Raw genomic sequence first — 26625 nt, 5'->3', positions numbered from 1 at the left:
ATGGAGGCTCCACAGGGAGCTCTGGAGCGGGATGGCCCTGCAGAGGTGTCCCAGCAGAGGCACGGGAAAAAGCCCTTTACAGCCACGCCAATTGATCCATCATACCGTAGATCACATGCTATTTCCTTGGGCGTAATTGTAGGTGAGCTGAATTCCTTCAGCTGTGTCAGTTCTCAGAGAGGGACTGAGCTGTGAGCTGTCAGCAGTAACACACCAGGTATCAGCACACACGTCCTGGGTGACGTGCCACGGAATCCACAACAGCATCTGATCTCCATGGAGCTGAGACTTAATCTTATCAGAACACCTGTGACTCCAGTGCATGCTATTAAGTGCTTAAATCCCAACCACAGTTATCTAAACACTTGAACAAAGAACATTTGTTCATTCAAATGACATGTTTTTATTCTAATGCACATTGTGAACAGATCCAGTAGTTCATACTGTATCCCTCTGTGTTCCACTGGAGCGATCCTTGTTCTCATAAAAATATAATCTGCGGATTTGTCCTCCCCAGAGCTTCACCAAGGAGCCGGTGTGAATCAGGCCCAGGGATTGATTTTCTGGCTCTGATATGACTCTCCTCTGGAGGAGCTAATTAGAGTTGAGGAGAAGGTTTCTGGGTGTGCAGAGTCTCATCTTCTATTTGGTGTCTGTTCAGAATGACAAACAATCGAGCAGTAATTAGCACTTGTCAGTTCAGACCAGCCCTGCTCACCCAGACACGGGACTGAGGTCTTCAACCTGCAGATGCAGTACTGTCTGCCTCTGAGCCAATCAGAGTGGGCCCCATGTTGTTCTGGAAGTCAGACTCCTCTGTAAGAGCCCCTGGAATCTGTCTGTTCTGCTTCCCTAAGGCAGATATCTGGATATTCGTGTGGGTCAACATGCCCTCAAAGAGGAAGTCTCCCTCTCATTAATCACTGTAAGTAAAAATATACCTAAATGAAAGCTAGCATAGCATGTAAAGAAGGAAATGCCTTTTATCTTTTGTCTCTTCAGGAATTTGCCCCCAACACAAACCCTTATCTCATCACCTAGCACCATTTCTTGAAATGATGAGTTCATGTGGCTGTTTCTACCCCAGAGTATAAGCACTTAGAGGACAGGAGCCACAGACTTATTTCTGTTCCAATTGTGTAAGTTCAGGAGCTGGTGGGTAGGAGTTAGGGGGATGCCAGGCTGAGATAAGAGAAGACAAGAGAACTGTTAGAACCTTACACAGACCATGTGTACAAGATTTTGTAGGAGCTGTGGTTCCTCCTCTATTTGGACTCACACACAGATTTGTGAATGTGATTCATTTTCCTCCCCACCACCACACTCACTGAACTTACCTAAGTTTGCATACACCTTTAAGGGCTTCATCAACTTCAGACCTCCCACCCACTCTGAAGTCCAGGAAAGGATTCCAAGCCCCCAGACACAGGAGGTACCTGTAGCTCCTCTTCCCTCTTCCTGGCAAGTGAACCACCTGACTTTCCCAGAGGCACACAAGAAGATAGCAGTTCACCCACTTTGTGTTACGGCTGCATAAAGTTAACACCAAGACACATCCTGTGGAATAAGAGTAGTCAAGTGTGACACGCGACTTCCATCACTCAGCTCTCAGCCTGCATCTATTTTTGCCTCAGCAATATTTGGAAGAGCAATGGCCTGTAAATATATATAAGTGCATAATCACGGAGTTTCATACACTATCAGTTGCATGCGTCCATTTTCATAGAATATAGAATATGTTATGAAAACCTTTAGAGGTATTTTCCTCCCAACAACATACATTTTAAGAAATAAAAAAGTGGGCAAAATGAATATTGACTCATATACCAACTGATGGCAATAAATATACTCTTCACAGTATACAGGTATTCAATCACATTCCAAACATTCATATGACAATATGTCAAGTCTAATCTCTTAATAACTCAGATCTTAGTTGAGTTTTCATTGTTAGAGGAGAAAAGAAAACGCTGCTTTGGACTCAGGATTTGACGTTTGGTTGTGGCTTACACATCTTTTGACAAAATTTTTCAGGTTGAAGTAAAATTGTTTAGAGAATAAATCATAGATCATTTTTACCAGGCTCATCACCTAAGAAATTCTTCAATATTACTCCCCCATTCTCCATTCACGAAATCTTCTCCAAGATTCCTTTTTACCTGTCGAATTCTTACTGTGATGATACAAATACTGGCAATTTTGCCCTGGAAAAGTCGAGTTGTCTTTCAGGAAGGCCATAAATTCAACTGCCTCCAGGAAGCCATCCACAAATGTGCAATCCATACACCACTCTCTCTTTAAAATTCCTATAGCACCTAAAGTTCATAACACTCCTTTAAATACTTAATTGTATAAAACTTGGTTTCAAGTATGGGTAACGTCAGCGCCATCCATTTATGTACTTCCTGAAGGCTGAACTCCTGGCTGTGGAATGTCCAAATGTGTGACCCTGAGCAAGTCCCATCAACTCGGAACTTCAGTCTCTTCCCTGTGGAAGTCCCATTTCAAGGATATTTTAATGATTGAAAAAATGTCTCGCCATTGAGAAATTTGTCAGGAACGGACAGTAAAATCCACAATGCTATCAATTTATTTCATGAACAATAATTGTGAAATTCTTATCTGGAAGAGAACGCTTTCAGTACTTACCAAAGTTGAATCAGCCATCTTAACTAAAACTAATGTTGTAGTGTGTAGTAACTGTCCTGGTAAGCACAGGCTAGAGATATCAGACATTCTGGAAAGCTTCTACCCCAAATTCAAAAGATATTAAAACAAACCACTTATAGCTGGGCGCAGTGGCTCTTGCCTGTAATCCCAGCAATTTGGGAGGCTGAGGTGGGTGGATCACTTGAGGCCAGGAGTTTGAGACCAGCCTGGTTAACACGGTGAAACCCCGTTTCTACTAAAAATACAAAAATTAGCTAGGCATGGTGGTGCACACCTGTAGTCCCAGCTACTTGGGAGGCTGAGGCATGGGAATGGTTTGAACCAGGGAGGCAGAGGTTGCAGTGAGCTGAGATCATGCCACTGCACCCCAGGCTGGGCAACAGAGTGAGACTCTGTCTGAAAACAAAAACAACAAAATAAATCAAAAACAACAACAAAAATAAAAACACTGCTTATAAGACAGTTTATGAAAAAATAAAATAATTTTTGTCTTAAAATGTGGTCTCTGGTATAAAGAGATGAGGCCAAATATTTCTGTATATTGATATCTGTCAGATTACATATAGGATTAAATACTAGAAAACATCACACATTTCTAAGAAATAGGGTCTATACAATGTAATATTATTCACCCATTAGAAGAACATCTTAGAAAACTATTTAATAACATGGTAAATATTAAAAATATATAACATGTACAGTAGAATTTTGTGTTTTTTTAATGTATTAAAATCTGAAGGAAAAAGTAAGTAATTTTTTAAAACTACAGTGATTAGCACTTGGTAATGGGAACTTATTCCTCATTTGCATCTTTTTGTATTTTACAAATTTCCACAATGTACATATATCACTTTTATAATCAGAAAGGAAGTAGTAAAGATGTTCTCAAATAAATGTGATACTCTCTGTTGAAAATATAGTTTTTACATAAAACCTCCAGTTCTAAAGCGTAATTTTTGTTAATGGCAAGAAAAATGGTGAGAACATAAGGCTTTCTCTGATAGATTTTTTTAAAAACAGAATGTAATTCCCCTAATAGTCAGATTTTGTTTTAGAAATATGTTCTCCAACAACAGAAACCAGGGATCTTCAGGGTAATTACTGAATTCCAGGTCTAAGGCAGGGAAAGTACAGAATGAGCCTGGAGCATCTTAAGATGCCAGAGACATGCACAAACAATGACGCAGATGTAGCAAAAGACACAGGCGGCAGCTCAAAGGGCTCCCAACGTCCAAATTTGGGGAAATTTGAGCATGAAAGTAATTACAGAAATGAATTATAATCCATAGAACGAAACAGATGTCCATGAGTCTATACTGATATGAAGAAAGATGGTAGCAGATAGATAGATAGATAGATAGATAGATAGATAATAGATACATACATACATACATACAGATACTTATGTGGATACAAAGATATACAGATAGATAGACAAATATAAATAGATGGACAGATAGAGATAAATTGATTGATTGATTGGTTGGGTAAATAGAGATGGATGGATGAGAGGAGGGAAAAGCTCCTGCTTACTGTACAATTCCAGTTAATAAAGGTAGTTTTAATTATTGTACTGTGGGTACATAAAATGTTACTATGTGATGAGGTTTGTTCTAGTTTGGCAACTTCTTTTGTAAATTTAAAATTATTTCAAGATCAAAAGTTTAAAGTTAAGATAATCTAAAGAAAATGATATAATTAGTTTATATTATGAAATTGGCATGTTTATAGAAAATTAAAAAGGAGAAAAAATAATCACAACGCATAGATCTATGATACAGAGATTCATTTCCACTGTCAGCGCTTTCTCCTGGCTACTTTTTAACTAATACTTAACAGGCAAGAATCTATAAAGCTCCAAAGAGAAACTTGTGATGCGTCCTGGGTTTATTCAGGTCTATGACCCTGAGCTCTTAAATAGGATGCTAGACAGCCATACTTCTGGTGCTCTGAGTCACAGAATTAAAGCCACATGTGAAAACATGGGAGGAATCAGGCCAGAATCAGGAATGCCAAAGAGAGCCTCTTCCGAACCACTCACAGGAGGTTTCCTGCCTGGAAACCACCATCAGCCCATCCCATCTGGAGAGCATTAGTGGGAATTTCCACTGGTAGCATCAAAACCCCCTACAGGCGTAAAGGAGTCTTCTGACAGCCTGGAGATGGTCATAAGATTTCCAGTGGCAGAGAAAGAGTGAAAATTATGTTTAAATTATCTCAAATTGCTTCTCTTAATATGGAAACTTGATCAAACACCACCACATCAAAAATAATTACCAGGCGTCTACCCGGTCAGTATCATTACATAACTCATAGGCAAACAAACAAGAGGCATTGAAATAGACTTTGCCTCCATTCACATCCACTAGAACCGTATTTGCTGATAGGATATTGTGTGCCCCCATCCCATGTTGCCGAAATGGCAGCTTACAGCTGGACAATGGGGAAAAGCAAGCTTATAGTTCTGGGGGAGCCAGTGCAGTGATCCTGTTCTCTCCAGCAGGAACTAGGTTGTTGCTATAGCAACAACCAAATGATAGACAGATTTTTGAATGTGCTGTGGTCTACTGTGATAAGAGCTCCCAGGATATCCAGTCAGTATTTTCAAAGTGTGCTAAAACATGCACACTGTGTAATTATACTAAATGCTATGTTTCAAGATCAATTTTCAACGCCTTTCTTTTAAAAATTGAAATGATAGAGAATCTGAACTATTTTTAGCTCTAAATAACCATTTGTGCTAATATCAGTTTTATTCACTACCATGTCAAGTCAAAACTTCCATTCGTTGTGCAGCACTTATATGCTTTAAGGAAGCTTGAGTCGAATTAATGAAAAAATATAACGTCTCCAAGATAATAGTAGCTTCTTGCTAAGGTGAATTTCACGGCAAGTGTTGTATAGGTTCTAAGAAATCAACATAGTGAAAACACGGTAAAATGCTTTCACCCTTCTCTTGTTCTATATATTTGGCTTGTTGTCTTAAGAAAATAGTGCAACTGCAAAGCAATTTCATTTTGGTTGAACTAGAAATGAATAAGGCCCATAGTACAGTAGCATTTCTACGCAATCAAGATTCAGTTCTCCAAGTTTTATGCAAAATGTCCCTGACTTCAATACATCTAAAATGCTTTTAACACCCTACATTAGAAAAGAATGCAGTGAGATTCTTAGAACTGCTAAAATTTGGAGCAAGTAACTTCCTCAGATCACTGCGTAGCAAAGACCCTCATCGTTATTTATGCCATAGCTAATGTCTAAAGGAACAATCTTAAAATCCAGGCAAACCTTTTCGTGCATTTTTAGTCATAATTTAAGTTTCTTGGATGGAATGCAGATTGACTTTACTGAGAACCACAGGCTAAAAATCATCTATCTTGAGGTGAAGATTTTCAGACCGATGACTGATTTTTTCTTTCTTTCTTTTTATAGAGCTGGGGACTCACTCTGTTGTCCTGGCTGGAGTGCTGTGGCACACAATCATAGCTCAAGCAACCTTGAACTTCTGGGCTCAAGTGATCCTCCTGCCTCAGCCTCCTGAGTTGCTGGATTCAGACTGATTTTCTTAAATAAACGTTTTATTGCAGTATGTTATACTCAAATAGAAAGAAGTATCCATGTCATAAGTATAATCAGCTTAACTAATTTTTGCCAAAATAACACACTGTGTAACCAGCACCTAGCTTAAGAAACAGAACACTACAAGATCCAAAGGAGGCCCTCGCTTTGGATATGCAGGGTGAGTAATGATCCTCCAATGATGACTATATCCTGATTCCATGAGTTAGTTCTACCTATGTATAAACCTTATATAAATGGAATCATACAGTATGTGCTGTGTTTGGCTCATTTAACTCAACATGATGTTTGTGAGATTCATCCAACCTGTCACTTACAGCAATTATTTGTTCATTCTCATTGCTGTATAGTATTTGATCCATGGATTCACTGGAAGAATGATCTGGGTCAACTCTAGGAAATGGTTACAATTTTCAGAATAACTTTTTCTTGATGCTAGATAGCAAAAGAAGTAACAGAAAGTTGGGAGGTGCAAATGTGCTTTTCTTTGAAATTTGAGTGATCATTATTCCATTCTACTGTTTGGTGGGAGTTAGAGTAAACTTCAGACATTATAGACTTTTGGAACTGAAGAGTGAAGAGAAATATCAGTATTTTTTATAGTCATCCTAATTTTTTGTGTGTGATATGTTCAAATCCCAAGTATGTTTCCACTTCTTAAATGCATCCTGGTATTTAGTAGAAATGTTTCAGCAAGATACGAATTTATTTCTTCTTTTTTCAGTCTAAAAGACCTAAAATGATTATTGGCAAGGAAAAAATAACACACTGACAGCATGGATATTTTTATATGACCAGTCAGAAGAGGCAAAATTTCCATACCTCTGGACCTGTTCTCTATCTTCAGAGACGTCCCCGTTTTTATTATGATTGTTGGAATTGTCAAGGGACAATTTGCAACAGCTCCAAAATAAATATATTATTTTCAGAGCCTGCAACATCTTACCCAAAGCACAACTCTAAATTTAGATTGCTTTCTTAGATGCTTCTACAAATTTCTACCATATCATCTAAAAGGAGATAACATGGTCAATGATTCATTCAAATGCCTAATATTCTGAAGCTCATTTCCATAAAGAAAAATGTGGCCTCTGTGTCTAAAGGTAAATATAGACCAAGGCTTAAAAGTCAAAATTAATTCTATTTTTTACACTCTGCTGCATTAACTAATGAATCAAATACAGACCCACTTTTCTTCTGAATATAGGAGCTTTAGAAACCAAAAGAAAAGAAACTAGGTAAATATTTTATCTTACATATACTCCAAAAGATTTAAAAATAAAATTCGATTTGCCTCTGGTGTCAAGACTAGCTATGAGACTTTTGGATCTTGGTTTTCTTATAAAGTGAAAAGACTTAACTATACAGTCTAAGTTTCCCTCCAAAACTAACATGCTTTCTTTCTATTTCAGGAATAATAAATCAGGTTGTGAGAGCCAGGAAGGAGGTCAAAGCAGGGGCCAGGAACTTGGGTGATTACGGTTAGAGGGAGCTGAAGGCCTGGCAAGGCGGCAAAAGGTTAAGAATAAATAATTAGACCTCTAAGGATTTGGGAGAGGATTTGGGATCTAGGAGCATCAACAGATATACAGAAATGAGCCTGATCCTAGTGTCCTTTGAATTTCCTGCTGAGTAATGGTGTGTGCAGGACACAATAGCAACAAAAAACTGAGTCTGTCCCATAAGGTGGCAGAGTTCAGGGAACAGACATGACAGGAAGGTGTGGCTCCTCCACCCTGTTGGAGAGGGGAGCAACCAAGGCGGGATATGGGATTTGAGTTTTTTTAAATAAAATTTGTAAATAATAGGAAAGTTGCAGAAAATTACAAAGATAGTACAGAGATTTCCTACCAAGTGTCGCCATTACTAAAATTATTAGTTATTATGGAACATTTGTCACAATTAATGACCCAATATTGGTACATTATTATTAACTGAAGTGTATGCTTCATTCAGATTTCCTTAGTTTTTCCTCATGTCCTTTTTTCCGTTCCAGGATCCTACCTAGGATACCGCATTACAGTTAATCTTCACATCTCCCCAGGTTCCTTTTGGCTATGACAGTTTCTCAGACTTTTCTCATTTTTGATGACCTTGACAGCTTTGATAGGTATTTATAGAATGTCAGTGGGGGATTGGCTAATGTTTTCTTAATGAATCAGAGTTGTATTTTGGGATCTGGGGAGTAGGACTATAGAGATAAAGTGTCATTCTCGCCACATCATATCAAGGATGCATACGGTGAGCATGGTTTACTGCTGCTGAAGTTAGCCTTGCTCTTAACCAAAGTCGTGTTTGTCAGGTTTCTCCACTACCAACTTACACTTTTTCCGCCTTTTCTTGCAGTAATATTGAGAAGGAAGCCACCATGTGCAGCCCACAGGAAAGGGTGAGGAATTATCCTCCACCTCTTTGAGAACAAAATATCTGCATACATTATTAGGAATAGTTAAATCATCAGGGACTCATGGGTACTTATTTGACACTTTGAATTAAAATCCAATAGTACTTTATTTTCTTGTTTGAATTGTTCCAGCTTTGACCCTTGGCAGTTTTTTCAGTTAACACCCTCCCGTGTCCCTGCGACATACCACTATCATTGTGGAGTTGTTTCATCTGACAACTTTGGAAATTTCTGGGACCTGGAATTTGGATTTTGATAAGAGTGGCTGACCTAGGATAGCTTGGTCTTATGCACACTGTTTTGTTCCTGAGCTTGTTGTCCTGTTTACCTTTGAAATGATCCAGATCATCTTTACACTTAGACATTTTCAGATTTTACTTAAATATCAGGGAACAAAATATAGGATTTCTCTCTAATTGCCTCAGCCTTAGGGATCTGTTTTCACTACCTGGTATGTGTCACTATCGTCTTAAAGAGATATCACTTTTTGTCTTTGAGAAAGATTCTTCTTAGCATTTTTGATAAACATTGCCCCTACATTTTCTTTGTTTTCTCTTTCTAGAACTCTTGCTAGTAGGATAACCTTCTGGACTGATGCTCCTGAATTTCAAATATTTTCTCTTGTTATCTCCTTATCTTTTTGTTCTACAGTTAAAAAGACATCTATATCCTTATCTTCCTCGCTTTCTAATATGTCATGCACCACTTAATGACTGGGATAAGTTCTGAAAAATAAGTCCTTCGGTGATTTCATTATGTGAACATTATGGAGTGCACTCACACAGACCTAGATGGTACAGCCTACTACACACCGGGGCTATATCATGTGGCCTATTGCTCCCAGGCTACAAACCTGTATGGCATGTTACTGCACTGAATATTGTAGGCAATTATAACACAATGCTAAGTGTTTGTGTATCTAAACACAGAAAAGATTTGGTAAAAATACAGTATACAAGATTAAAAATGGCATATCCATATAGAGATCTTACTATGAATGGAGCTTGCAGGACTGGAAGATGTTCTGGGTAAGTCAACAAGTTAGTGGTGAGTGAATGTGAAAGTCTAGGACATTGCTGTGCACTGCTGTAGACTTTATACATAGACTATACTAAATTTATAAAAATAGTTTTCTTCAACAATAAACTCTAACTTTTTACTTTATACACTTTAATTTTTTGATTCTTTTGTAATAATGCTTAGCTTAAAACACAAACACATTGATTGTCCAGTTTCACAAAAATGTTTTCTTTCTTTATCTTTATTCTATAAGCTTTCTTCTATTTTTAAATTTTCTTACTTTATTTTCTACTTTATAAACATTTTTGTAAAAAACTAAGACACCAACATATATTAGCCTAGGCCTATATAATATCAGGATCGTCCACATGACTGTCTTCCACCTCCACATCTTGCCCCATGAGAAGGTCTTCAGGGACCATAATGCACATGGAACTGTCATCTACTTTGATAACAATACCTTCTTCTGGAATCCTCCTAAAGGACCTGTCTGTTCTACAGGGAGCTTTTCCTTTGTAAGTAGAAGGACTATACTCTAAAATAATCATAAAAAGGATAGCACAGTACCTCAGAAGTGATGTTGTGATCTTTTCAGGGCATCATAGCAAGAGATACTAGATCTTTATTTCTCCAAAAGGTAATTTTAATACTGTTGGGAATATGATGCCTGAAAGGTTTCTCTGCCATAATGTGATTATTTTTTCCTTTTTTAATTAGTTAGTATCTTGAGGGGAGAAATTTTGATGTAAACAAGATATTTACATAGACTCACATTTTACTCACTGATTTTGACCTGAATCAATTATTTCTATAATGACTGCCTTGTGATGATTTCCTAATTCTATCATTCCTTCTACATTTCTTTGTTTTCTTCCTTTATTCTACAGTAAGGAGGATATCTTATTAATTATCTATATCAGTGATTGATGGATTCTCATTTTATTTCATGGATAATAATTCTTCTCTATAATTATTTGTTTTGATGCTTAAATTGTACTAGAATTGATCAGTAATGACTTCAAACTATGCTACAAGACTACAGTAACCAAAACAGCCTGGTACTTGTACCAAAACAGACATATAGATTAATACAACAGAACAGATACCTCAGAAATAACACTACACATCTACAACCATCTGATCTTCAACAAACCTGACAAAAACAAGCAATGGGCAAAGGATGTCCTATTCAGTAAATGGTTCTGGGAAAACTGGCTAGTCATATGCAAAAAATTGAAATTGCATCCCTTCCTTACACCTTACACAAAAGTTAACTCAAGATGGATTAGACTTAAATGTAAAACCCAAAACCATAAAAACCCTAGAAGAAAACCTAGGCAATACCATTCAAGACATAGGCATGGGCAAAGACTTCATGACAAAAACACCAAAAGCATCTGCATCAAAAGCCAAAATATGACAGATGGTCTCTAATTAAACTAAAGAGCTTCTGCATAGCAAAAGAAACTATCATCAGAGTAAACAGAAAACCTACCGAATGAGAGACAATTTTTGAAATCTACCCATCTGACAAAGGCCTAATATCCAGAATCGACAAGGAACTTAAACATATTTACATGAAAAAAAAAAAGTGGACAAAGGCCACTTTTAATAATCGCCAGTCAGACTGGCGATTATTAAAAAGTAAAGAAACACCAGATGCTTGCAAGGTTTCAGAGAAAAAGGAACACTTTTATACTGTTGGTGGGAATGTAAATTAGTTCAACCATTGTGAAAAACAGTATGGCAATTTCTCAAGGATCTAGAACTAGAAATTCCATTAGACCCAGCAATCCCATTACTGGGTATATACCCAAGGGAATATAAATCATTCTACTATAAAGACACATGCACATCTGTTGTTTATTGCAGCACTATTTATAATAGCAGAGACGTGGAACCAACACAAATGCCTATGATTGATAGACTGGATAAAGAAAACGTGGTACATATACACCATGGAATACTATGCAGCCACAAACAGGAATGAGATCATGTCCTTTGCAGGGACATAGATGGAGTTGGGAGCCATCATCCTCAGCAAACTAACACAGGAACAGAAAACCAAACACTGCATTTCCTCCCTCAAAAATGAGAGTTGAACATTAAGAACACATGGACACAGGGGAACAACACACACCAGTGCCTGTTGGGGGCTAGGGGCTGAGAGGAGGGAACTTAAAGGATGAGTCAACAGGTGCAGCAAACCACCAAGGCACACATATACCTATGTAACAAACCTGCACGTTCTGCACATTGACCAGTGGTAATATCTTTGCAAGTTGGTTCCTGGGGCCTTGTGGCACGTCTCAACATTCTTTGATCACTTTTTTACTTACTGGTACAAAGGATATTCTATTACTCACCTTGTATTTTACTTGCCACAACCATTGGATCTGCCTTTTCTCTAAAGGAGCCATTTCTCCAAGACATTTTATTAGAGGGTGGGATTTAGAACCCAAGATCTGGGTGCTCATTGGTACCAAGGCATATTCCTCCCAGGCCCCTTCAGGAGGGAAAGCTAGGAAATATATGAATGACATATGCATGTGTGTAATTATGAGTTTATACAGAAACCTCCAATTCCACTTCATACCACAGTGTTCATCTTAATGTCTGCTCTCTACATACTTGTTAACTCAGTTCTCCAACAGGGAGAACCCTGAGACCTATTAGCCTCAATATATTTATTTATTTGCTTAATCCTGAAATGCCCAGAAGTTGTTTCAGAACTACTGACCCATATGACTGTGAAAAACAAAGTGACTAAAATTCAATATGCATATCTATTTTTATCTTCAATCTGAAGTATATCGTCAAAATACTATGTTCAAATATTTGGGAAAAAGAAGAACCAAAATATTGAGTTGGATAATCACACTTTGAGCAGATCAGCTAAAAGAGACTGCTGGAATTCAACAGAGAAATGATAGGAAATACTTAAGGCAAAGGAGAGGGAAGTGAGGCAGCCTGCTTGGCTGGGGCTGACTGAGAGCCTGGAAAGGATTCCCAACACGAGAAAGGTTAAATGAGTAACTATCAGTGATCCACATTCTCACCATGGACTCCAATGATTTCAGCCGTAAGAGTCCCAGGTGAGGCCCGAGATTTACACACGGGACTGCCTGGAGACTGCACAATGGCATTGCTCCTGAGACAGAGCTCACTCTGGGTCCTACACACCCTGAGGCCTGGGCAGCTACAGCAAGGCGCCATTTTGAAAGCCCAGCCCCCGCCAGACTACATCCTGCTCTAGGGCCTATAAGGCCCTGCATCTCCACATCCCTGGTGCTCCAGTGACAGCTCCCAAGTGCAGCTGGGTGTTGCTGCTGGTTGCGGCCACAAGGTCTAAAGCAAAAGTCACTGACAATGACCCCAGAGCCCTCTTTGGCAGGGCCACATCACATTTATAAGTGCCCCGAAGAAAGGCTACTATGCTTGTAGCCACTAACTGGGGTCAAAGTATGTGTCCTGCTAGCTGCCTGTTTACAGCTGCTGCCACTGAAAGCAGCCCCACTCTTCTCTCCAGCAAGGCCACAGTGCAGATGCTGTTGCTCTCATTTAAGCATTTGACAGGGACCTGGGGATCACCCTGCCTCTGCCTACCACAGCCAGTCCCACATGAATCAATGAGGGTTCTTCAGGACAGGCCTGACCAGACCAGCTCTACTCACCCTTGCTCCACAGCACCCAAGCATATCATCTGAGATCCTGGGGATCACCCCGTACTATCCACCACCACTGGTGCTAAACACTCTTCCCAGGGTCATGAGGATGGGCCCACCCAACCTGCCACTAACACACCAGCTGGCATTAACCCACACATGCCACTTGTGGGCCTTCATACTGGCCAGCACAGCCCATCATAACCAACGCCAAAACCAGGACAAACCACTTTGGAGCTACGGGATTGTTCCCTGCCCCACCCCACCCCCAGCCTTGGCCATATCATGTTCACTGCCCAGGGGCTTGAGGACCTGCCCACCTGCCCAGCCTAGCACTACAACTTCTGGAACCTGAGAAAGCCCAATAATTGGCCCACTTGAACCTGCTAACACCAATTCCAGTATACACTACCCTTGGGCCAAAAGACAGGCAGGCTTGGGCTACGACTGGGGCCTGAGGTCTAGACCACCTTGATGTTCCAGTACCCAGCAAAACTTCACCACAGCCTCTACCAAGAATTTCCTCAGTACCAACAAGACATCAAGGAAATCACAGACATCATGGATGCTGTTTACAGCCAAAAAAAACATATGTAGATGACACTACTGCACATATCTGGAATCAAGTCAAAGTGCCCTACCCTATCAACACCATAGATACATATTCAGGAAAAAGTCCTCCCCTACAAAAGCAAATTCAAAAAACTGGAAGAAAAGATTGTTATACCAGATGTGCAGATATCAACATAAGGACACAAGAAACATGAAAAAGCAAAGAAATGGGACACCTCCAAAGGAATACAATAATTATCCAGCAATAGGTTTCAATGAGAAATAGATTTATTAAATCTTGGAAAAAGAATTCAAAGTCATGATATTATATAAGCTCAGTGAGATACAAGACAATTCAGAAAAGCAATACAAAGAAATCAGAAAAACAATTTACTATATAAATGAAAAATTTACCAAAGAAATAGATAATGTAAAAAAAGAACCAAACAGAAATTTGGGAACTACAGAACTAACTGAATGAAACATGAAATACATTCAAAAGCATCAACAATAGACTATATTAAACAGAATAAATAATTTCAGAACCTAAATACAGGTCTTTTAAAATAACCCAGTCAGAAAAAAAAATCAAGCCTACATGAAATATGGGACACAGTAAAGCAACTCAATATTCAAATTTTGGGTGTCTCAAAAGGCAAAAAGAAAACAAAATAAATAGAAAACCTGTTTCACAAAATAATAGCTGAAAACTTCACAAATCTGACAAGATATGTAAACAGATATAGGCAGCCAAGAGATCCCAAAATAGATAAAAAAGATATTCTCCATGGCACATTATCGTCAAATTCTCAAAAGTGAATGACAAAAAGAGAACTTTAAAAACAGCAAAAGAAAAATGTCTGGTCACTTATCAGGGAAACTCTATCAGAATAACAGAATATTTCTCAGCACAAACCAGGCCAGGAGAGAATGAGATGGGATATTCTAAGTGCTGAAAGAAAAAGAAAACTATTAGCCAAAGATACTATACTCAATAAGTTGTCTTTTATAAAGGTATTTCCTAGACAAAAAAAAGCTAAGGAAATTCATTACTACTAGATGAGACCTACAGTACATGGTTAAGGGAGTCCTACATCTGGAAATGTATGGACTCTATCATCACGAAAACACACAAAAGTAAAAAAAAACAAAATGAACAAAATAAAACAAAAACCTGATAGAGCAAATGCACAAATGAGGAAAAGAAAGAACTCAAATGTTGCCACCACAGAAAACTGCCAAACTGCAGTGATAAACAATAAGAAAGAAACAAACGATACATAAAACAACAAGAAACCAATTAATAAAATGACAGAAATAAGCCCTCATATGTCAACGAAAACCTTGAATATAAATAAATTAAACTTTTCACCTAAAACATATAGATTGGCTGGTGGATAAAAAAGACATGACTCAACTATATGCTGTCTACAAGAAACTCATCTCACATGTAGAGACACATATAGACTGAAAGCAAAAAGAAGGAAAAAGGTATTCTACAACAATGGAAACCAAAAACAAGCAGAAGTAGCTATGGTTACATTGGATCAAACAGACTTAAATTGAAAACAATAAAAAGAAACAAAGAAAGCTATTATATAAAGATAAAGGGATAACTTTGGCAAGAGGATATGACAATTGTAAACATATATGTACTCAACACCAGAGCACCAGATACACAAAGCAAATGTTATATCTAAAGGGGGAGATACAGTCTAATACAATAATAGTTAAGGATTTTAACACCCCATTCTCAGTATTAGAGAGATCATCTAGACATAAAATTAACAAAAAACAATTGCATTAAAATTTCACTTTAAATCTAGTAGACCTAACAGACATTTGTAGAACATTTCATCCAACAGCTACAGAATACACATTCTTCTCATCAGCACATGGAACATTCTCCAGGATAGACTATATATTATGTCACAAAATCAATCTCAACAAATTTTTTTAAAATCTAAAATATATTAAGTATTTTCTTACATCACAATGGAATAAGCCTAAAAATCAATACAAGAAGAACTTTTTAAACTGTACAAATACATGAAAATTAACATTATGCTCCTGAATGACTGCTGAGTCAAGATAAAAATTAAGGAGGAAATCCAAAAATTTCTTCAAACAAATGAAAATTAAACTACACCATATAAAAACCTGTGAGATAAATAGCAAGAGTAGTTCTAAGAGGATAGTTTCACATACAATAAAAAGCAGAAAGATCTAATAAATAACCTAAGAGTGCACCTAAAGGAGCTAGAAAAGCAAGAAGAAATCAAACTTACAATTTGTAGAAGGAAAGAAATAATAAAGATGAAAGGAGAACCAAACAAAATAAAGATTTAAAAACTACAAAGCATCAACAAAACAAAAAGTTGGTTTTCCGAAAAGTAACCAAAATCAACAAACTGAAAGCCACACTAACCAAGAAAAAGAGAGAAAACTCAAATAAATAAAATCAGAAACAAAAAAGTGACAGTAGAATTGATATCACAGAAATACAAGAGCTATACACTAACAAACTGGGAAGCCTAGAGGAAATAGATAAATTCCTGGACACACACAACCTACCCATTGAATCAGGAAGAAATAGAAAACCTAAACAGACCAACAATGAGTAACAAAATTAAGTCAGTAATTAAAAAAAAAAAGTCTCCCCAAAAAGAAAAGTCCAGGACTGTATAGCATTAATGCCAAATTCTACCAAACATGAACAGAAGAACTAAAACCAATTTTCTTTAAACTATTCCAAAAAACTGATGGAACTCTGAGAACTGCTTTTGCTGTATCTCATTGATTTTAGTCTGTTTTGATTTTTATTTGTTTGAAGAATTTTTTGGTTTTCCTCCTTAATTTATACCTTGATTTCTCAATGTGAGAATTCATTGAATTCTCCCTTACTCATTCTGTGATGATCAATTACCCTGATACTAAAACCAGACAAAGATTTTATATATATATATAATCTTTTATATATATAATAAATATTTTATATATATAATATATGCATATATATACAACTAAAATATCATGCTATTGGTATAAAAACAGACACTTAGACCAATGGAACCAAATAGATAACCCAGAAATAAATCTACATATTTATAGCCCACTGAGTTTGGACAAAGGTGTCAAGAACATATGTTGGGGAAAGGATACCCTCTTCCATAAATGTTTCTGGGAAAACTGGATAGCCATATGCAGAAGAGTGAAATTGGACTGCTATTTCTCACATTGTACACAAATCAACTTATAATGGATTAAAGACTTTAAATGCAAGACCTGAAACTTTAAAATCACTAGAAGAAAACTTAGGGGGAATACTTCAGGGCATTGGTCTAGGCAAATATTTTAGCTCTATAACCTTAAAAGTACAGTCAACAAAAGCGAAAATAGATAAATGAGACTATAGTAAACTAAAAAGCTTCTTCATAGCAAAGGAAAAAATCAACAGAGTGAAGAAATGACCTTCCAAATGGGAGAAAATTCACAAACTATTAATCCAACAAGGAACCAATATCGAGAATATACAAGGAACTTGATGTGGTTGGGCTGTGTCCCCACCCAAATCTCATCTTGAATTGTAGCTCTCATAATTCCCACATGTCATGGGAGGGACCTGGTGAGATGTAACTGAGTCATGGGGGCAGGTTTTTCTCATGCTGTTCTCTTGATAGTGAATAAGTCTTAGGAGTCATACGGTTTTACAAAGAGCACTTTCCCTGCACAAGCTCTCTTGCTTGCTGCCATATAAGACATGCTTTTGCTCCTCCTTCACCTACCACCACTAATGTGAGGCCTCCCCAGCCATGCGAAACTGTGAGTCCATTAAATCTCTTTTGTTTTATAAATTACCCAGTCATGGGTATTTCTTCATAGCAGTAAGAAAACGGACTAATAAAGACCTCAAAAAGCTCAGCAGGAAAAAATAATAATAATCTGATTACGTGCAACTGGTTACAAAGTGGGTAAAGGGCATGAACAGACATTTCTCGAAAGACATACAAATTGCCAATAGGTATCTAAAAAATGCTCAGCATTAGTAATCATCAGGGAAATGCAAATCAAAACCACAAGATGTCCTCTTACCCCAGTTAGAATGGCTATTATTAAAATGACAAGAAATAACAAATGCTGGTGATGTAAAGAGAATTCTTATTGGTGGAAATGTAAATTAGTACAACCACTATGGAAAACAGTATGGAGGTTTTTCAAAAAAACTAAAAATAGAATTACCATATGATTCAGTAATCTTGCTACTGGGTATTTATCCAAAGGAAAGGAGATCAGTGTATAAAAGAGATACCTGTACTCACATATTTATTGAAGCACTATTCACAATAGCAAAAATATGGAATTAACCTAACTGTCCATCAACAGATGAGTGGATAATAAAAAATAGTATATATACACAATGGAATACTATTCAGTCATTAAAAAGAATGAAGTCATGTCATTTGCAGCAACACGGATGGAACTGGAGGTCATTATGTTAAATGAAATAAGCCAGCCACAAAAAGACAAATATTTCATGTTCTCACTCACATGTGGCAGCTAAAAATGTTGATCCCATGAAAGTAGAGAGTAGAATAACACTTACCAGAGGCTGGGAAGGATGTGTGGGTGGCAGGGGGAGGGATAGAGAGAGGCTGGTAGAAACATACAATTAGATGGAAGGAAGAAGCTTTAGTGTTCAAGAGCAGAGTAGATTGACTATAGTTAACAAAAACATGTTGTTCAAAATAGCTAAAAGAGAGGGCTTGAAGTGTTCCCAACACATAGAAATAACAAGTACTGGAGGTGACAGAAATCTTAAATACCCTGACATGATCATGACATAGTCTATGCAGGTAACGAAGTATCACATGTACTCTATAAACATGTACAAATATTATGTGTCATTTAAAAAAATAAAGTATGAAAAGTTATTTGGGCTAGTTTTTTCTCCCTCTTTGTTGCCGTAATATTTTTTTAACACTTTCTTTTTCATTTTTTTTTTTTTGGTGGGGGTGTTTCTAATTCCTGTTACTTAATTTATTTTCTTTAGTATGGATTTGGTGATGGTTTGCTGTTTTTATTTCTATTCTGAGTTCTGTTAGGCTGTGTTTAATATTGTCTTGCTTTCTTACATCTCTTCCCCAAGTTCCACTTCCTCATTGTATACTTTTTAAATGGCATTTCTTTAAAATTAATGAAAATTGTATTTTTTGTAATTTTGGTCTCCCTCACATCAATAATTTTCTGGGGAATTCTCTTCTTCGGGTGTTCTTTCCTGCTCTTTTCTTCCCCTTCCGGTAGCATCTTTGTATAGATGTTGTATATAAAAGGTTCTAGTCCCTTTTCTAAAATACCATTCATATGACTGGGTGTTTTTGAGCCAGCTAGCTGCAAGAGATTTTTGTAGGAGGAGTGAAGCCAGTGTAAGATTCCAAATGTGTTGCTTTCCACAAAGCACACATTCATTCTCTGCTCCTCAGCCTCCTCATGCAACTGCTTCCTGCAAAATTTTATTTCTATGCAGTTCTACATTTGGGCCACCTCTTTTGATTTGCTTTATTGTGTTACATCATTTTCATATGTCTCTTTTTTCCCAATTTTTTCCTCAAGGTGAGCAAACACTTTCTCAGATTTTACTTTTGTTAGAACTTTTCCAAGTCTGCTGCCACTGAGTTCTGTTGTTGAGAGCCTTAGTTGTTATATCTATATTATATTTTCTTATGCCCTTGACCTCTGAATTTTACAGCTGCCTATTGCCCAAGAGCCGGTAGCTATTTTCCTAAGGCACCAACTGAAATGGATTCAATGTATTTATCTAAAACAGTGCCGAATTTGTTTTATAGATGTAACTGTTTTCAATATTCTTAGGCTGGTTATTCAAAGAGCAGAGCCTGAGGCATAAGCCTATGTGGTTTTGCTTTATTAAGCAGTGTGATCTCATGCACCATGAGTTTGAGAAAGAAAAGGAATGGGAAGAGACAACGCAAGAGTGCTTTCCTGGCTGGCTACCACTTCACATCAAGCAAGCCTGACTGTTCATATTTTGTTACTGTCTTTTGAGAGGCCCTTTCTGAAGCTTTTATTATAGTCGGTTCATAGAAGAAACAAAAATATCCACTGACTCCCATTGCTAAAAGGCTTGCTCCAAAAAGGGGTTAATTTTCTCACCTTCCAAGTTGCACGTGCATGGGCACTGCTATGGAATGTTTGTGTTCCGTCCAAACTTCATGTTGACACTTAACCCCCAATGAAACAATATTAAAAGGTGTGGCCTCTGGGAAGTAATTAAACCATAAGGGCCCCACCCACAATAATGGACTTCTGCTTTTATTAAGAAGCTGGAGGGAACTATTTAGGCCCTTTTGCCCTTTCACCTTTCACCGTGTGAGGATTCAGCATTCAAGGCACCATCTTGGAAGCAGAGACCAGACCCTTAGTGGACACGAAACCTGCCATTATCTTGATTTTGGACTTCCAGCCTCTAGACCTATGAGAAATAAATTTCTGTTCTTTATAGATTACCCAGTCTCAGGTATTTTGTGATAGCAGCACTGACGGACCAAGACAGCACCAAGCTGAGACTGCTATTCTTACTAAACTTCAGAGTCAACAGAGAAGCACCAATAACAGTTACACGTGGGCAAACGGAAGTCTCTATGATATGGTGGCTGCAGGATGTTAGTTGCTCAGATTTGGATGGCCACAGGTTTTGCTTTACAGACAGAGTCCCAGTTTAGGTCTGTGGTTGCACTGTAGTTATTAAAAGCATCTACGTTTTCTCTAAAACCTCTTTTGAATTATATGGCAAATTATATGGCTCCCTAGGAACAATTAGTAGTGAATGAGCCAGGAACAAGTGTCCAAACACCTGAGTCTGAGAAGAGCAGAAGTGGCATCAAAGAAGTGCCTAAGGCCCAGTCTGCAACACTTTTCTGGTTATCGTCTATCTTCAAGTACACTCTCTAGTCAGTCACACACTCTGAGAGGATGAGAATGACTTTTCCTTTGTTGGAAATGTTAATATTGATGTTCTAGAGATCTCACTTTCTTGGCCATTTGCCTGTGAATATTTCTAGATATTCATATAAATAAAATGATAAAATGCATGAGGGAGGGATAGGGTGATGGCCTGCTCTCCCAAAGGAGGTGATGAAGTGTTTATGTAGATGAGTATTCAGTGTGACCTTAGACTATAGTCTCAACCTATAACTTCAATCAAAAATGGCTACAATTTCAACCTAAAAATGATCAACTTTTAATATGATTTCAAGGCTGACATTCATTGATGGAGCTTAATTAATGACCCATAATATACTCCTGAAAAGTATCTCTACTCAAAATGACTTCAAGAGAACGTATGTAATCTGAAAATTGTTGCAAAGTTCTAAATTCTGCCAAATCTAGAAAGATCATGGCCAAGCAAATTATCTCTTCCTAAATAATCTCTAAATATTTTCAAACAGCCCAGACATAGTATCCAGAGTACTGTTCTGCTTATTGTAATTTTGGCTTCAAAGATAAAAGTTAATTGGATATATTGAAAACCCCAGCAAAACTCCAGAAGTAAAAGTCATCCATTTTAATTAGGAACGGTTCAGAGCATATCATGGTCGGCAATCATCCGAAATGCAGACCATGAGTCATTCTAATATGCAAATCACAAAGCAAGGGGCAAAATTTTTCAAAATGTGTTCTCTCCCACAGACTGGAATTTGCATTTAAAAGCACAAAAACAAATGTCTGAAAGATTTGGTCACAACATCAGCAAAAAGAAGCAAATCAAGAGAAGCGTCAGCTATTAACTCCCAAGAAGCCCTTTTGATATATCACTTGCTAAGGCACACAGAAGGGAGTTGGGATGGGGGCCACAGAGCCCCTCCAATCAACCAACTGACAGACCAAACAATTGTGTGTGAGTTGAGAATAAAATGATTGCAGATAAAATGCTGGAAAATCAATGCTATGAGAAAAACCTGTACTTCCTTACTCTAGTACTGAAACATATTGTTTCCTCGATTTGATGACACCATCAAATAGAAGCTGCATTTTCAATTTAACAGAAGGCTTTTGAAGAAAAAAAATGTGCATTTTTTTGTTTCTTGTAGTCTGCTTTTTTTTCATTAACTAACCAACAACAGCATACAATTCACATAGTAATTTATCATTCTTTCCTTTTGCTAAAATTTTTTTACTTACAGAGACAAACAATTATTCTAAAAGACTTTTAACATTGTGGTGACACACTGCCTTTCAAAATTCATGCTTGTTTGGTTTTTGATATATTTAGCAGCTTTAGGATTACGAGCATAACTTTGAAACATTTCAAAAATATTAAGTTTCCTATGATTAAATGTATAGCTTAATTTTTTTTCTCCCATTTGAATCATATTTTGCTGCTAGTCATCCAGTTCTTCTTGAAAGTCAGACAGACATTTTAATAGGTAGGTAGTCACTGTCTGAGATATAGAAATATGAATTAATTATAGCAACTATTTCAAGCTTTCACTATGAGAGTTTTGGCAATTTCTACTTCCTTTTATTATATTGCCTGGATGTGAAAGGCATTTTTTGGTATACAAAATGACTGTATTTTTAAAACTATAGTTGTAAAGCTAAATTTCTTAAATATTTTAAGCAATGAATTACACATCCAAAATTAAGTTAAATTGCAAATGCTACTGCTACTACTACTACTACTACCACCACCACCACCACCACCACCACCACTACTACTACTACTAATACTATTATAAATAACTCAATAGACATACCTGTATTTAGAGGATGCAAAATACTTTCACAACAAGGCCAAATCCATGATCATTAATCAGTGCTAGTCAATAATCATTTACAGATATTTTCTCTTCTGGCTGTAATGGAGTAGATTGCAGCAGAATGACATTATTCCCACTATGAATACTTCCAAATTTATTTTAAATCCTTTTAAAGAAATTGGAGAGCGTCTGAGGTATTCCAAAGATTTGAGTGTCCACATTTTGGAGGAGAAAGGAAGTACTTAAGGTGCACCTATTTATCTGCATATTGCTTTTCTTCTCAAAATATTTTTTGATTCATGGCCCATAGGAAGAGTCTGAGAAGCTGGTCAGTGAGTGACCACTAAGTGGTAGAGAAGCCAGTAATAGCTGTAGGCAACAGCATAAGCCTGAAAAGACAAAAAACAGAATTTAGGCCCACCAAGGTAGCCAAGGTAGGTTTTCACTGAATCAACATTCAACTTCGTTAATTTTCTTCATCATTCGTTTGTTTCCTTTTGCACTGACCTCTGCTCTTCTCAGCTTTCTCTTATAGACAGCAAAGATTTGGCTCTGCCTGTTAATTGCAGTGTTTATATAAGTTACATAAAAAATAATGATTGAGAAGGTTGAGTCTAAATTAGCCATTTTGTTATTGCTTTTCTATTATTTCCATCTGTTTCGTGTTACTCTTGGCCTCTTTTCCTGCCTTCTTCCAACACTCTTTCTTGCTCATTCAAAGAAAAAGAATTTTACTCAATATGTAATCAAGAAGCCATTTAAAAAAATTAATGCTCGATGGGCATAAGTAGAACAACCTTAGATGTCATCATGCATCATGCATGTCAAAATGCAAACAGGGTCATTTTTTTTTTCCCTGAAGAAAGGAAGTATGTCAACAGAAAGGGAACACCAAGTTGCCAGGGATTTCTATGCTTAGGCACTCTGCCCTGTTTGTGGATCTCCATTCATAGCCAAAGTAAAAACTACCCTTTGTGGTAGTCATCAGTGATGTTTAGAAAAATTCAGAGGTCAGGTGTGATAGCTCACACCTGTAATACCAGCACTTTCAGAGACCGAAGCCGGCAGATCACTTGTGCTCTGGAGGTCAAGACCATCCTGGGCAACATGGCAAAACCCCATCTCTACAAAATAAAAAATTTAAAAATTTAAAATTAAATTAAGCTGAATTTAAATTAAGCTGAAGAAAAATTCAGCTGCTGCTTCTTCTCTTTCTAAGCACATGGTAGGATCTACTTTCCCTGCCCTTTGAAATTAGGCATGGACGTGTAACTTGCTTTCATGGTGAAACATGAGTTGAAATAGTAAGTATCACTTTTGGGCAGAAATTCTAAGAGCAAACAAACAAACTGCAACATTTTTTTGCAGCACGTAGATCATAAAAGCCATATAAAGTCAGAGTCTCTGCAGCCTGAATACCTAAGTAACTGCAACAAACCTCCTGCTGGCCATGAGAGAAATAGAGTGTAATTTTAAAAACAAACAAAAGAAACTGTGTGGCAAATTGCTGATTTAGGGCTACTTATTACTGCAGCACAACTTAACTCATCCTTTCTGAGGATGATACACTTTAAAGTCTGTTGGTCAGTGTCTCCCTGTGAGCCACAGGTCAAGTGAAGGTGGTTAAGGGTCAAGTGCCAGCAGCTAAGGGCACGTGAGGAGCCACCAACAGTTCAGTGTTGGCTCTGGCATCAGGGTCATTGTGTCCTGACAACCTCTCTGGTAGCTGTTTCTGAGACAGCAGGTGCAGGTGTGGCCACTTTAGCCCTGAGCAGGCTCCACAGCTGCTTGCAGGTCTCTGCTAGTGCCCAACCCTTCTCTTCGCAGACCCTAAGCCCACAGCCCACGTGCCTGGCAATCGCAGCCTTGCACCAGCCCATCAAGGGGATCCTGAAGAACAAGACATCCAGGACTTCCTCTATGGTGGCCTTGTCAGAACAGCCCCGTGGAAGTGTCGACAAAGAGCTGAGTAAAAAAAGCCAGAAGTCAGATAAAATGAACATCCTGGTGACATATCATCTGGCAGACAAAGACTATTGTTTAATGAAAATAGATGAACCAAGCACTCCTTACCATGGTATAATGGGTGATGATGAAGATGCATGTAGTGATACAGAAACCACTGAAACCGTGGTACCAGATATCTTAGCTAAGAAATTAGCTGCTGCTGAAGGTTTGGAACCAAAGTATTGGGTTCAGGGAACAAGCAAGCAGTGGAGAGGAGGACCTCTCAGCCAAAGAATGAGAAAAAAAGACAATTTGAAATGAAAAGGAAGCTTCACTGCAATGAAGGACTCAATATCAAACTAGCTAGACAATTAGTTTCAAAAGACCTACATGATGATGACGAAGGTGAAGAAATGTTGTGGACTGCAGATGGAGAAAGCATGAATACGAAAGAATCAAATTAAGGATCTGCTGCAAGTGACCAACAGCAAAACAAATCGCAAAGTTCATAGATTTGTTCAACATTGCCATTGTTGCATATAAACCCTGTTACTATAATGCATTGCTTCTTGTTCTCCACAATTCATGACTTAGGTACCAAAATGCATACCAGTTATTATATATTGCCAAGAATTAAATGATAACCTTAGAGACTGATTAGACTGAAAATGCCTAACTGATATATATTCTTGTGCCTAGTACTTTACCACAAATACAGTGTAATATCAAAGTCCCTGCTTTAAGGGAATGCAATAATGTATACTGGGACAAATGTACTTTATTCTTCTAACACAGTAAGAATTACTTGGAATTATTTTTCCTGAAATGAAGTGCAGGAAAACCCTGTGTGTCTTGCTTTTGGTTTCATTTCTAGCCAATTCTTTGTATCTTAATTTTTTGTTAGTACCAAAATAATCTGTTATACAAACAGACTTTTAAAATATTTTCTGTATACTACATCTATATAAGTCCAAAACTGCATTACTTATGTAAAAACACTCGTTAATATGTATAAGATAGTATATAGCTTTTCATGCGTTAGAGGTTAAACAGCATCTTTAAGGGGGAGAGGAACTAATTTATTTTCATCACTCTAAATGTGGTGTTAGCTCTTATAAAGCGCGTTGGGTTTTTTTAATCAAAAACCAACTGAACAACAGGATATATAGACTGATAAATATTCAGGCTGAATAGTATTTTAACATTTGTCTACAACTTCATTTGTCTATTTAATTGAAAAGGATTATAAGAGTTACTGTCACATTTTCTGGCCTACTACCTTTAAAATTCCTGTTGAGTTTCTTTGTGTTTGCAAGGAAAGGACTGAACTTTTTCTCATCAAACTAGCTTTATTCCCTACAAATAAATTGTCAGATTAAACTTGCACTAATGTCGGCTCTGTTTTGTTTTTTTTTGGTTTTTTTTTTTTTTTTTTTTTTTTTTTTTTTTTTTTTTTTTTTTTTTATGTTTTTGGTACACTGGGCAGACTTCAGAGCAGTTTTTTTTAAAATAAATATTCTAATGTAGCTATCCCAGCATTCCCTTTAAATACCTGTCTTAACCTCCTGCTTTTATTTCCTACTCCTTTCCACACATATGCACACAATCTTTTACCTTTTAAAGGATCATTAACGTTGTAACAACATTAGGAACTCTTTCACTCCTCTGTCATTTGCTGCAATATTGAAATTCTTATTTTGACCATCAATGCCTAGTAATTCTAATAAATTGAGTAACGGCAGTACTGTAGGCAGGAAATAGTTTAACTGCTGAATTTCTATACCTCCCTGATTTACAGCTTGCTAATTAAATTGCTATTATTAGTTTGTTTGACTTACTTCGACTTAAGAAAACAACTAACTGAGGTTTTTGTTGTTGTTGTTTTGGAGGGGGGTTTTTTGCATGAGGAGAGAATTGCGTGTAACCAGTGTTACGATTATTCCAGAATGTACAGAGAGAAGTAAGCCTGAACATTGTTTAATTTAAAAACTTTTCATAGTCCCTGCTTTAAGGG

General features: G+C 37.3%; 1 pseudogene; it reads left to right on the top strand.

Moving 5' to 3' along the window:
- Positions 1 to 25123, top strand: LOC100425100 (protein phosphatase inhibitor 2-like; annotated as a pseudogene).
- The last annotated feature ends 1502 nt before the right edge of the window (positions 25124 to 26625 follow it).

This window comes from Macaca mulatta, chromosome 13 (assembly GCF_049350105.2).
Source record: "Macaca mulatta isolate MMU2019108-1 chromosome 13, T2T-MMU8v2.0, whole genome shotgun sequence".
Taxonomy (NCBI): Eukaryota; Metazoa; Chordata; class Mammalia; order Primates; family Cercopithecidae; genus Macaca; species Macaca mulatta.
This window is presented reverse-complemented; position numbering and strand designations above follow the sequence as displayed.